Source organism: Aplidium turbinatum, chromosome 6 (genome assembly GCF_918807975.1).
Source record: "Aplidium turbinatum chromosome 6, kaAplTurb1.1, whole genome shotgun sequence".
Taxonomy (NCBI): Eukaryota; Metazoa; Chordata; class Ascidiacea; order Aplousobranchia; family Polyclinidae; genus Aplidium; species Aplidium turbinatum.
The window spans coordinates 9,468,762-9,481,299 of NC_137477.1; positions in this window are offsets into that span (position 1 = coordinate 9,468,762).

Consider the following 12,538-nt stretch of genomic DNA (forward strand, 5'->3'; position numbering starts at 1 on the left):
TCTGCTTTGGTATAATGCTCGTTTTAACTTTTCCGCTTTGTCGCTTCTACATTTTTCTAGACTATTGCTATGTTTAGCATATATTGATTTTATTGCTGTGATCAACTGTCAGACCTCCAGTTGCTTTAGGTATGTGGAGCCAACTGATTCTTTCAACTAATAGTAGGCTAATTCATCTATTTTAAACTGTTAGGTTTGGTGGCCGTGCTTAAATTTACTTTCATCGACGTATCCTTTAAATTTACATCGCATGCACGTTTTAAACTTCTTTGGTTTTGTTGCCATTTCCTTTTGTTGGTTTTATTCCCGTAAACTGTTGGTAACTTTATCATTGCTGATATAGACTCTCCTCAATGTAAGCTTATTATTGGAGCAGTTTATCGCCACCGTAGAACTAGTCAAACTAACTTTGTTGAAGCTGTTGAATGTTCATAAGTAGGTTCCTTTACAAAAAGTACTCCAATAAACTAACAAAAGTAAAATCTTTAGCAAAAAAGCAATACCTACTTCGAACAAAAACTATATGCCAATGATGCCAGGAAAACATGGCAAACTATTAACTCGCTTTTACCAAATAAAAAATCATCCCAAGCTACTGTTGGTAGGCTACTATTAATGTAGAAGGAATACAAATCTCCCAGCCAAAAATTATAACTGATGGCTTCAATAATCATTTCTGTAAAATTGAAAAACAGTTGGCCGATAATGTTGAACCCAGTAAAGATTATGATTATCTCACAGTGACAATCGGTGAGGGAAAGCAAGGAAAGCAGTGCTTACCTGAGCAAAAACTATGCAAAATATAATGACTGAATTCTAGGTTTAACTTATTATTATTTTTATCACGTCTATTTTAACTTAAAAATTACTGTGTTCGTGACTAGAATTACTCGTAACGCTTGTGAGTAGTCTAAGTCCTCACCAAACCACATGTCTTGCCTATAAATGCCAATTAACGCAAACGCTCCTGTCAGAAACATTCAATCCTCACTCGTTTTGCAAAACGTCACCAGCTGCTTAGCCAATCAGATGTGTTATGGTTAGAGTTGCTTTCCCAGTGACGTCAATGCGTAGCCCACAATCGCTAGACTATCTCGTCATAAGCACAGAATGGTCTCTCGTCACAGTACACAGCACAGCATCATAAAGGCGAAAAGATTGTTGCTGTTTTTTGATGTCTCCTCGCCATGTACTTCAGCCTACTGTACTAGCTTTCATAGTCATGCCTTTGCCCTTTTTACAGCGTTGATATAACGTTACTTCGCCAATGAACGTTCAGGTGCGGGTGCAATTTTTAGTTCGTTAAGCTTCTATACGCAGGAGGCAAACTAATCCAGCTTTTTGTACAAGTTGCTTGCGGTTGTAATGTTTAGGCCTAAGTGATAGTTTTTGTAGTGTAGGCCTAACTGAATATCTGAGAATGAACATTCATGACGAATTAAATATTAACACAACTATTATTCCATGTCTAACACTGGGTTTTGGTCCTGCAACGTTAAAACTAAGATTGTTCATGACTTCTAAACATAAAATGGATGTATGATCACCACATAGGCGTGTAGCGATCCATTATTTCATCATGTAAGTTTTCCTGCCTTTTACTATAGTGAACTAGTTTAACTTAAATTTATTTCCTAATGTTTCTGTAACTTTCCATGTAATCTGCCCCCGAAGTGAATAAGAAAAAGGGGACTGATAATATAAAATGATTTGTTCGCATTTGGAAAAAGACACAGTCAGACCAGCGCAGCTGAGAAAAACATTAAATTGATTGTTTAGTTAAAAATGTAATAATTCGTAATAACGTTTCCCTGTTTTACAATTTCACTATTCTGTAATGTTTAAATTCAATTTGTGTATAGATCTACAATATTATATGAAAACCTTCTGATAATTAAAAATTATAATTCAAATAACAATAATTGTGTGGAAATTATTTCATGGAGTCAGATAGCCAAACTAGATAAATTAGATAGATAGAAATTTCATCAAGCAGTCAGACAGCCTTAATATAAACAAACATTAGACCTTAAATAAAATAGACCTAAATAAATATTACCACATTTTTCTCTCAGCTGCGCTGGTCTGACTGTGTCTTTTTCCAAATGCGAACAAATCATTTTATATTATCAGTCCCCTTTTTCTTATTCACTTCGGGGGCAGATTACATGGAAAGTTACAGAAACATTAGGAAATAAATTTAAGTTAAACTAGTTCACTATAGTAAAAGGCAGGAAAACTTACATGATGAAATAATGGATCGCTACAGGCGAAGCACAACTTGACAAATTTTTATTTTTAATTTGTTTTGGAAATGCTCTCAGAGCGCACCAAATTGGAAGTGTTTTTCAAAAATTTCTGGGGGAGGCCCCCCTGACCGCCCGCTGGAAGTGTTGCCCTCGGCAACACACCTTCGGGCTTCGCCGCTTCGCCCAACGGTTGCGCCTTTCGTGCCTACTACCTTGCTGCAGCATATTTCCAAGTTGCTTTCCCAACGGTTTAAGCCACCGAACGTCACTGTTATCTCAGGTAGCTTACCTGAATAATCGAATCCAATCTTCCATCTATAGACCTTTCCCGCAGCTCTGTGCAATGAAGCGTGACGTTGAAAACAATCACGTTGGCTGCTTCATAGACAAGCACCAAATTGCTTGTGAATGCTTGATAACTTGCTGCGTAGTTAGTAGAATCTTCGTAAAAACATGGAATCAACGTTAAAAAACAAGGATCTGACTGTTAAATTTTATTCAAGTTACTTTTATATGAAAAACAAGCCAAGTTGATGAAGACTTAAGGGCACACACTTAGCATTTGCCCAAACTCATCCAATAAAAGCTGGATTTCCGCAGAAGTTTGGTGATTACTTTAGATATGAAATCGAAGCTACGTTTTAATCTTTTTTCCGACCACAGAAGATTTCAATTATTTGTTTGTTTAGCCTACCCAGTTTCATATCAACCACCCAGTAAAGTTGACGTGGTCCAGTAATGGGCTAGCCTAATCATGTTTTTTCGCTCCCATTGTTCCAGACAATTGTTCACCTAATCAAACGTCATATAAAAACCGTTCAGGTCTACTGAATCTTAGCGTATTACGTCATGGAATTTTTCCTAAAAATGAGCCAAAATTGCACCATCGTTCGTAAGACTTGTGTCAAACCTGTTTAAATATGAAACATTGGATCACCACCTTTGAACACCTGTTAGAATTGCGTGACAATGTCTTTCATTATTGCGTCACAGTTACTGTTTACGTGAGTTTGAGATATCGCAAATTATTCTAGTCATGTTAAAATTGTTGCTTGAAGAGGTTGGTCGCATGTTTAACTGTTTTGCTTAGTGCTTGTCAGCTGGACGAAAATTTCCGTCTTTTATCCAAGTAATCTGTTCTGTAGTGACAAGTTTTAGTGGTGTACGGCGTTGCATTCCATTTTCGACAGCCAGGTGGCTAATTTTACAGAAATACAATTTTGAATAGACGTTTCAAAGGAGTGTTTCTTTTTCGGTCATTACATACAGACGAACGGATTCGGGAATCTTATGTTACAATTTTCCCACGAAGAGATTATGGTTTACCGCTGTGACCACCCATTGCAACAACATATTAAGAGTACGTAGCCTTCACTGCGATCACAAATGCAACACAAAGAAGCAACGAAGAGATATATGGCCTAGTTGTCGAGTCAGCTGCTATCCTTATTTTAGCATGACATTAAGTGTCTTTGCCGAGACACAGCGGCAAACTCTGGAGTGGTGTCGAACCGACGTCCTTTGCGAACGTCGCGCAAACGTTTTCATCACTCAATCATGCAGTTGCTACATTACTATAAATTGTTTGTACTTAATTAGAGTTTTATAATGTTAAAAAGTTTACTAAAATTTTAGACAACAAGGCTAATAAGTTAATAAAATTGTATTAGCCTAACCAAAAAGTATGGTATTGGGAATTCCACTTGCGCTGTAGTCCAATTTAAAATGCATGCGTGTATGTTGCAAACTTGTGATGTGATTATTCCTATTTCGACAGAAAGTAATAATTGCCAAAAATACATAGGCCTATGCTGTCTCATTCTGTGTCAATATATTAGTTCCATAAGAATAAAAGAAGCCGAACCAAACACAAACATTAAGTGGCTAGAAACCTGGAGTGACCAAAAGCATAGGGTAAGCTAGGACAAAGACGTCAATGCTGCACGAAAAAAAACATGTGTAGATTCTAAATGAGATGATAACACGTTTAGGCTACCTACTTTAGTTGTTAACTCAAATATTTTTGAAATAAAATTTATCAATGCGAGGTCCTTTCGTTTAGTGGTCCCGTGCAGTAGGCTATAGCGCTGTGCCGGCGGTAGTTAGGCCCATGGGCTAAGGCCCTGTAGTAAATTCAATTTTTTTCAACTTAAATGTACCCTAATATACTCAGTCAAAAAAGTACTTTTAGTACAAAATGTACGATTAAAATGAGCGATGGTTCGATCAAAACGTTCAAAAACTGTGCTTCACTGCTACGATTTCAGTTATTGAAGTGGCTTGTTTTCAACGTCACGCTTCATTGGTTGGCTGCGGGAAAGGTCTATTTCGAACCAACAGATGAAATTGAAGTAGACAATGAATTACGTCTTTTAGATACTAATAAAGCGCCTGGTTATGATAAAATATCGCCATATTTTATCCGACCTGTATCAAGCATTATCGCACCTCCTTTGACAGCTTTGATCAACTATTCATTCACATATGACATTTTCCCGGACAAGCTAAAAATTGCCAAAGTTATACCAGTTTATAAGTCTGGTAATAAACAAGATGTAAGCTATCTAACTATCGACCTATCTCGTTGTTATCGTGTTTCTCAAAAGTATTCGAAAAGCTAATATTTAAACGGATTTCATGTTTTATTGATAAAAATTTTGTACTCATTCCTACGCAATATGGATTCCGTACTAATCGCTCTACAACACATGCCGCTCTCGATATCATCAGCACTTCTTACGATCAAATGAAAACCAACGATTTTACAGGGCTTGCTTTCTTGGATCTAAAAAAGGCTTTCGATACTGTTTGCCATAAACGACTCTTGCGCAAACTTGACCACTATGGTATCCGGGGAGTAGGAAACGACCTTGTCTTATTATCCTATTTAAATGGTCGTCAACAATATGTTGAGATTAACAATTACTTTTTCACTCATCAGCTAATTGAGTAGGCTTACGGCGTTCCGCAGGGATCTACACTAGGCCCATTGCTCTTCTTGTTATATATAAATGATTTGTCCAATAGTATATCATCAATACCAAGATTGTTTGCCGATGACACGTGTCTTATTGTCAAAGCCGAAAACTTAAGTCTGTTAAAAAACAAGCTCAATTAACTCGGATCTAGTTGAAATTAATAGCTGGATAAATGCCAACAAGTTAACTATCAATGCTTCCAAATTAAATTTATCAGTAATTTTGCCAAAAAAAAAACAAACTACAGTAATCTTGATGAAATCCATGTCCTCTACAATGATGATAAATTAGAAATAGTTGACCACGCTAAATATCTTGGAGTAACTATTGCCAATCAACTTTCGTTTAATCCTCACATCGATGATCTAAATTTGAAACTTGCTCGGTCGGTTGGCATCTTGTCTAAATTGAAATCTTTCATTCCTCCGAAAACCAGACTTCAATCACTCGCTTGTGCATTCCCATAAGCATTCCAAAATAACTTCAAAATTAATGTATAAATATGAAAACAACTCATTACGGTACCATGTATGCTACTTTTTCAAATTATTTTAAAAAAGCAAAAATTGTTCATTCTCGCAATACCAGAAATACAATTGACAAGGATAATTTTTATGTTTCTCAATACTCATCTTCAAAACTTCAACGTGGTTTCAAGTAGGCTACACAGGTGTGGAAAGTTGGAATTCAATCCCATTGAAAATGAGAAAAAACTCACCTAACTCCTTTAAAAATCTTTCTAAAAATTTAGGCTACTGCTATCTATTACCGGTACTAATTATGATGGCTTCAGGACTATATAAATCTCTTATTAGATGATGCATTTTCTTTTCATTCAAGCAACTATACCGTAAACTTATGTTGTAAATTATTTTGCCTCGCTTCTTTGACTGCTTTTTTCATGTTTAATTTGTTACTTTTTCTTTTGTTGAGGGTGGCTGCTCGACTAGAAGACCTTCCAGGCCACTTCGCAGCCACCCGTTGCCAGAGGTGGGCAGTAGCGCGCTACTTTTGTAGCGGCGCTACTTTTTCGGTAAAAGTAGCGGTAGCGGCGCTACTTTTTAGTTGGAGTAGCGGCTGCAGTAGCGGCTGCAGTAGCGGCGCTATTTTTTTTCCAAAGTAGCGGTAGCGGGAGAGGTGCTACTTTTTTTCAATTGCACTCCCGCTACCCGCTACTTTTTAATTTAAAGTGAAAAAAATACTCGTTTTTTTCACAACCCTGGCGTGGTCAAGCAGTTATATTATATAGCCTATATAATTGGTTTAGTTGCAAAGTTTCGGTCTTTTGGGAATCTCGTTTTCTGGTGTGGAGCTGCGATCCTGCGATCAAGGTATGAAATTGATAATGTTCATTATAATTTTAATAATAGCCGAAGTAAAGTTGTATATGGTTTATAGAATATAGACTACATGCAGTGAGCATTGCCTCATCAGTCATCACCTATGCTAAGATGTCCAAAAATAAGGTTTTATCGTATTGGTTAAAGTAAAACTGTTGACAAATGGTTAGCTAAGATATTTGTTGCTGATGAAATTTTCTTACCCGATGGTTTTTGTTAAAAAAAATCATTACAGGGCAATTTTGTTTTGCTTAAAACTTAGAAGTTACAACATAGTCTATCTTATTTCTAAACATCTCATTTATTTCTAGCTGACGTCAGCTTCTTCGGCAAATATCTCCGTGTGATCTGCCAGGCTTTAGACATTCTCCAGGGAGAGTCCAAGGCGTATTACGGAGTCTTGCTTCCAACCATTACAATTTGCGCAAAGAAGTTGACGAGATCAGTGATCTTGTGACCTGTGAGGAGTTGAGAGTGAAAGTCCTTGAAGGGGTGAAGAAATGATTTAACGACATGAAATGCGTTACCGCATCATGTCGTCATCCCTCCTTCAAAACGTCGTGGCTACAATTTATGCACTAGCCTACGTTTCCACGGATAATGCTGACGCACTGCGAGAAAAAGTCAAGACAGATGTGATTCGACTGTTGCCGGAGACATCAAGACAGGTTGATACTGAAAAGAGTGACACCAACACCAGTCACGACTCGAGGATGAATTTTTTGGTGTGTTAGCGCCATCGCGTGAAACGTCGGTGCAGAAGGAAACAGCAATTGTGGACGCCTTTTTTTCGGACAGGAGCACGTCCTTAAGCTTTTCGAATACCGAGTTAAAACATCTGTTCATTAAATACAACACCCCCATTCTTTCCAGTGCTGCGGTGGAGAAACTTTTCTCTTGAAAAGATGTGCTTAAAGCCAAAGCGGGCAGGACTTAATTGTGAGTCTCATTTTGAAATGCTCGTGTTTTCAGTGATGTACGCGCATACAAAAAATGTTGACGCCGTCAGCGTAAACGCAAACGTTCGAAAAAACATACGCCGTATGCGTCAACGCAACTTGTAAAAAAAGTTGGCGGCGTCAACGTCAGCGCATACACTATAGCGTAAACTAATTTTGTTTGCTATGTGCCAAACATTCACACGGTATAAACCACTCGAAACAAACAATGCCTCTACCCACTGATCGATTTCGAGTATTAGGTAGTACCAAATTTAAGTCATAAATAGAGTAGACAACCGGAAACAGACATTGCAGTCAGCTGCAGCGTGGGTCAGGTGTACGTCGGACGGCGTAGACCGATGCATAGCGCTCAAGTTCGCTTTCCCGCAATGCAGGATAAAGATACTAAAACAAAAACAAAAAAACATGTTTTTGCCCATTGAAAACATTTTTTCAACTGCAGCGTTGTAAGGTACTGGCGTGTTGTAGAGAAAAAAATACATTAAAAAGTATGCGTTGACGCTATGCGCTAAAAAACCGCAAAAACTTTATGGCATAGCCTCAAGCACAAACTATCCAAAAAAATGTGGCCGCAAGCGTTAGCGCAAACAAAAAGTCTACGCCGCAAGTATGCGGCGTAGAATTTGCGGCGTAGGCTATACGTACATCTCTGCGTGTTTTTGAAAAATGCGTAACAATAAATTTCCCTTAAAATGTGTTTTCTATAACGACGTTAAAATGAAAGTGTAAACGAATGATAACATTCGTTTTCAAGGTCACTTTTGCGTCACTCGGGACTTGCAGAGTGTTTCCTACTGTCATTTTAGACAAAAGTAGCTGAAGAAGTAGCGGTAGCGCGCGCTACTTTGTAAATTGGTAGCGGGTAGCGGTAGCGCGCGCTATTGTGGTCCAAGTAGCGGTAGCAGGTAGCGCACTACTTTAAAAGTAGCTGGTGCCCACCTCTGCCCGTTGCAGTATTCATACATTCTACATTATCGTTTGTTTTATTTGACTTTGCTGAATATGTGTATACTTGCAACAAAATAAATGTCAATCAATCAACCAATATGTCAATGCCTTCAAATGTCATACGTTTTTCTGTTCATTCATCGTCTATCAACAATTAGAACTCACGAAAGTAATATCCTTTGAAGGCGTAAATCAAATCCTTGCAAAGGCTTTTCATCAAATATGCACTTCAATGAGGAAGATTAATTGAGACGACAATAATATTGAAATACAAACGACAATGGGGAATTTCTAACCGCCAGTAGAAAAACTACTTTAGCGGCGTATGGCAACGGTTTGCAGAAAAAGAAAGGACTGACGTCTCTCGTCTCGTCCTCGACTGGTTAGTGGTTACAGGCAGCCGCCATCGAGAGAAGAGATGTTTGTTTTGAGGAGAGATTGATGCTTTGATGAATTGCATCTGTTTCTTTTGACAAAGAACTGCGCGCAACTGTAGAACGGCGCGCTTGTAATTGGTTGTGATGACGTCATTTCAACGCAAAGGGCCTTCTCTCCTCTCGGTGGCCTCTTATAGCCGCAGACAAGTTACCAGTGTAACGGTCCAGGAGTTACTGCGGTCCAAAAGTTACCGTGCTGCTGCAAGGTAGCACTCTATAAATTACGTCAGACCACAAATAACCAGAGCTGCCCGGCGCTTCTGAAAGCGATACAAAAACAAAATTTTTACAACTAAGTTTAATTGAGTAGTTACTCTCAAACAAATGCATACCTTTTCATTTAAGATTAATTAATGCCTAAAATTGTCAATGTAACTTTTTGAGCAGTAGAAATTTCAATTATTTTCATAAAAAAAATAATTAATTATATTTGGCAACCTTGGTAACTCTTGGACTGCGGTCACTCCTGGACCGTACCGTAGCCAAGATGCCTATTGAGTATTGAGCGAGGCTTGTCTTGAGCATGGAGGTAGAGAAAGATTGATTGAATCTTTATCCTCGGACTGGGAAAGCTTCTTGCAGAGCTTAATCCTGGCAGTTTCGCATACTTGTAGAGGCTTTAAATCACTGACGCAGGCCCGGTCACCGAGATTGACAGAGTGAAGTTTCCGATTGTTGAAGTCTTGTTGCCGGGGAATTATTCCATCCATTAGATGCCGCTGAATGAAGAGCAGTCCTTAACGTGCGTTGCTCAAGCGCACACCCCGAGAGTCGAACCAGCGCCGCTTGATCTTGAAGCTTCTTTGTTCCAGATGTGACGCGCTAACCAATTGAGCTATCGGGATAAGAGATTGTATCATTGCAACATCTGTTTTGCGCTAAAGAGGTGCTACTGTATTTCTGATTTACGTTTGCACTCAATTTCTAAGTTTTGTTATAAATCAAAATTACAGTCATATGGGATTGAGAGCACCGGCTGTGTTAATCGGGAATTCTCTGTTGCTTTTGTGAAAAAACGCTATCATGCTGAAGCCAGTGGCATACACACTATGCAGGAAGGAAGCTCATTGAGTCATGGCCTCCCCTTCAAACATTGATTTTTTAAGGTTTTTGTGATAGTGTTATGCAAAGATGTTGTTAAAGAGTGATCTTGGGTAGCGGGTGTGAAATAGGTTGCATCCTAGCGTAGCAGGGTCATATCAACTGCCCCTTGTACCCATTTTGGGATCACGTTTGTTTAGGGGTCCACCCTTCATGTTCGACTCCAGACACCTGCACTTGCTGTTGTTTCTCTGGGCAAGAAACTTTACAATAATTGCTTCTACCCAGTGATCGATTTCGAGTAATGGGTAGTACCAAATTTCAGTCATAAATAGAGTAGACAACCGGAAACAGACATTGCCGTCGGCTGCAGTGTGGGTCAGGTGTACGTCGGAAGGCGTACACCGATGCATAGCGCTCAAGTCCGCTTTCCCGCAATCAAGGATGAAGATATGAAAAAAAAACAAAAAAAACACTCATTTCAGTTTGTTGAATGTATTTTTTGGCTGTTTGAAATTAAAAAAGGGAATGGCTATTTTTTCACAATCAGGTGTTACCAGAGTTAGGACTAAAGTTAGGAAGGGTTAAGGTAAGGGTTACCGTAGTGTTAGGAATAAGATTAGGGTTTTGATCTTTCCAGGACTAAAAAATTTCTGAAATACAAGTTTTTTGTTTTCAACAGCTTTAAGTTTTTCTCAAATTAGGGCAGAATTCTTTATCTGGCAACACTATTGAGGCTATTATTACACTATATAGTGTAAATATAGCCACAGCAATTAAAACATGTTGTAAATATTGCTACAGAAGCTTATATTCAATATCTTGAATCATGCAAGGCCCTATTTACGGAACCGCTTCCAAAACCCAAATTAGTGGGACCACATCTCTGTTTAGGGGCCATCCTATATTCATACTTATTTAGTGCAGTGTTTTTTGTCAATTTTAAATAAAAAATGTAACAATACCGTAGGCTACTGCTACAAAACTCGAATTCCGGCTGTATTAGGCTGTAACTGTTTACTGTACTGTTACTGTTTACTATGACTGTAACTGTTTACTGTAAAAAAAATGTTTAGGCTGTATCCATCTGGTTTGTACCCTATTGATCCTCATTTGAAATGACTAGCCTATTTTAAATTAGCAAAGCCAGTAAATCAATGTTATTAAATTGGAGTTTAGTCAGTTTACAGAAGAAATAATACTACGCTCTCGCTTTCGTAGAAAATGTGTTTCAATGGTTGATGCCACAAAACTTGCCCAATTAAATGTTCGTGAAATGATGAAAATGTTCAATAATGGCATCCAGAATCGTTGACAGATAGTATCCAGCGTAGGCTATACCGTACTTAGGCCCTTACGCTACTGACTAAAGCACATTTATCTATGAATTGCGGAATGAGCTTGCTTCATTTTGTTGTCCTTACTTTTAGAGTTAGTTAGTGTATAGTTGTAATGTTTTGGATGTATCTACCAAAGCATGTGTGCTTTTGTCAATTGTTTCCTGGACTTGTGAAACGAAAATTTTCATTGTCTTTCATGTTGGGCGTAGACTACTACAAAATTCTAGGAGTAAGCTCGACTGCATCCAGTGATGAAATAAAAAAGGCATACTTGCGTAAATGCAAAGAATATCATCCTGATCGTCATCAAGGAAGTAAACATATGCAAGAAAAATTTGTTAAAGTGAATGAAGCTTACAATGTTTTGAGTAATGCAGCTGAACGACAAGAACATGACAACAGAACAAAATGGCCAGGTTCACGACCAAGCTCATCTTATGGTTGGGGGAGGGGACCAAGGGCTTCTCCTGAAGATGTTTATAGACAATATCAATGGGAAAGAAATAATTCACATCAAAATTACCAAAAACAAAACCAATCGCGTCAAGAATATTGGACTTACAGAGATCCAATGTCTCGTTACTGGGATAAGGTGTATAAAAATCACAGTTCTGGAAGAGATGATTATCAGTTTACTAGAAGCAACCCTTTTCAGATACCCAAGTTTCAAAGACGATCTTCACAACACTATAATAGTATGCAAAGTAAAGAAAAGAAATATCTGATTATTTTTTTTACTTGTTTGATATTTATTATATATGTAAGAGTTTTTGTTGCTGCTCAAACTATGCATCAAAATTCTATTGATCCAAACTTTCCCAGCTCATTTCCACAAAAATCTTCGCCAAAGAGAAAAGATTCAGATGATTTAAATTTAAAAACAGAAGACACCTAGAATGTAGACGTTGGTTAATATACTTTGTTTTTGTTGCATATTATGTGGTGTATTTTTAGTTTGATTATTACAGGCCTCGAAATTCGTTTTTGTTGACGGCGGACAAACGTGTCCAGTCTGAGCAGCTATCTCGGCGGACAAATTAAGTCTCATGGCGGACACACCAGTTTTTGCGTCGATCGTCATGGTTAATCAGTTTATCTGGAAAATTCTTCGCCATTTGAGAACTATAGCTACAGTTTAGAAGGCTTTTTAAAATTTCAGCGACATCACTCTGAAAGACGTGCGCTTGAAGAGTCAAAGCGCCGTGTAGCTGCTCAAAACGCCGCATAACTGATTAACTTCTAC